Genomic DNA, 2,188 nt, shown 5'->3' on the forward strand with positions numbered 1-2,188 from the left:
CACAGCAGGTTTTCAGAAGCTGTTTATTACGCTGAAGCCGTCGGTGCTAGGATCACGGGGTGATGCAGATCGGGGGCTGTGAGGATGCTGAGAACTCAGACAGACATAAGCCTCCCACCATCTGTCTCTTTTAAACACCACCAGCTGTCTTAGGAGGAAGGAAGGAAGGGCAGCATCCACAGGCAGAGATCTCTGCATGTCTGCTCGGAGCAGCAAGGCTGAAAGGTAGTGTTTTGGCTGAGCTGAAGGGGTGGGTGGGAGGCAGAAGCAGAAGGGCAGCTTAGCCGGGTTCTCAGCCCATGAATGCTGGGGGCCAGGAGGTGCTTCCCAGCCCGGATGAGGGGGAGGGGCCTGGGCTTCAGGGGAAGGGGTGCCAGACCACCCGGGCGGGGCAGGGCGAGAGCAGCTGTCCTCCTGTCCCCTCCTCTGCGCTGGTCACCTTAACACTCCTCCTCTTTGATGTGGTGGACGGTGCCACCGCTGAGGCAGCGGGGCTGTCTGCGGCAAGTCCTCTGAGAGCCAGCCGGGCTCGGGTCCCGGGGCCTCTGGGGACCAGAACCACAGCCCCCTGAGCAGGGAGGCCAAGGCGCAGGGCAGGAACCCCGGGAGGGGGTTGGGCCTCGGGGACGGGGACATCTGAGAGCACGCAGAGGCTCCTGACATTGCTGCTTCTGCTGCGACATCGCCGGGCTGGCCCGTGGAAGCTGGAAGGAAAAAGAACACTGGGTTCGATCGGGGGCCCAGGGGCTTGGCGTGTCTGTTTCTCTTCTCCATATGCTAGAATCCACTCCAGGAGGGGGAAATGGGTTTGAAAAGGGGGAGTAAATCATGATGGGAACTCCCAGGGGACCCCCTCACCAACAACTAAGCTAACAACTTACTCTTTTTCATAAATAAGAAAAATAAACTGCAACCTAGCTGAGCTGACAGTCCACTTTTCCCAGGCCAGTGTCCTCCGTGGTCAAGTGTAAGAGAGGGTTGAGTCTCTTTCTTCACTCAGTTTTATTTTGCCCTGAGGTTCCTAAGCCTGCGTGTATCTTCTCTGCTGCTCTGGCCCTCTCGCTTCAGTGGGTTTCTCCCACGTTAGATCCCTTGGGGTCTTTTGCATTTCCCTTCCCTTCTCTCTGCCCCAAAGTTCTCCTACCTGGTGTGTCAACCTCCCGGGAAGAAACAAGAGGCAGGATGGGTCTGCCTTAGCAGCATCTGAGTGAGGGACAGGCAAGCATCTCCCCCCTCAGAAGCAGCCTCACCCTGGAGGCAGATGTGTGGACAGGTTATCCCAGGCGGAGTCTGGAGGCCCTGTGGGGCTGGGAAGGAAGGGACCTTTTATACAGCCTCCAGCAGAAGTCTCTGGACTAAGTGCTATTGGAGGGCAGCCATGGAGCAGATCATTTGCCCAGATGTTTCACAATCCCCAGGGCTAGATTCCTCAGCAGCACGCAACAGGGGGTGGGTCAGAGGGAGCCCCAGGTGAGTGAGTGACCAAAAAGCTGGGGCTTTCAGATTGGCCTGAGGGAAGGTGAGTCCACTGATCAGATCTAGAGGACATCCCTGGGGAGCTGAATGGGGCTATGGCAGCTTCTGAGCTCTATCTAGGACTGGAGGTGGGGATCAAGTCCAAGATCATCATCCAAGTCTGAGGAGGCTCCTTCTTGTCCACCCCCACCTGTCACCACGACTCTCGTCATCCTGCTCAGTGCCATCACCTCCATCGAGACTTGCCAGGTCTCCCAGCCACATCTGACTCCTCCATCCTCTGAACTTCACAGACGCCTCTCACAGCCTTTAAAGCTGCCCATGGTCAAAGTCACCTAAATTCTTGTCCTATCTCTTCTATTAAACAGTTCCTTGATGACAGGGAACTTATCACTTCTGCATTCCTGAAGCCTGATACCATCCCTGCCATAAAGAAGATGCTCATATTTGTTGAATGAAACAATCTATGGACCACTGGAATAGATGTTTTGTTTGGGGAGAACAGAAAACAGGAGGAAAACAAAATCCCACTCATTTTTGTTTTGTGGATCAGATCACAACTTCCTGCGTTCACATCCTCACCTAACGCCCTTTCACAAAGAGCGCAGAGAATTCTCAGTCTGGACCTCACCTTACAGAACAGGCTGAGACAAGTGCGGAGAATAAAACATTCATAAACCCGGCTGTCCCTTAGATGCAAAAGGGGAGCTGT

At 54.8% G+C, this 2,188-nt stretch overlaps 1 long non-coding RNA gene across 2 annotated transcripts; it reads right to left on the reverse strand.

Annotated features, from left to right (window-relative positions):
- Nucleotides 1-1,751, reverse strand: LOC116284912 (uncharacterized). 2 transcript variants are annotated; one of them, XR_012062603.1, is made up of 3 exons: nucleotides 1,707-1,751; nucleotides 1,145-1,307; nucleotides 1-704 (listed from the first exon to the last, which is right to left on the reverse strand). It is a non-coding gene; the product is annotated as an uncharacterized lncRNA (long non-coding RNA). The 2 variants fall into 2 exon arrangements; XR_004194562.2 differs by lacking the exon at nucleotides 1,707-1,751 and adding an exon at nucleotides 1,667-1,681.
- Between the last annotated feature and the right edge of the window lie 437 nt (nucleotides 1,752-2,188).

This window comes from Vicugna pacos, chromosome 21 (genome assembly GCF_048564905.1).
Source record: "Vicugna pacos chromosome 21, VicPac4, whole genome shotgun sequence".
Classification (NCBI taxonomy): domain Eukaryota; kingdom Metazoa; phylum Chordata; class Mammalia; order Artiodactyla; family Camelidae; genus Vicugna; species Vicugna pacos.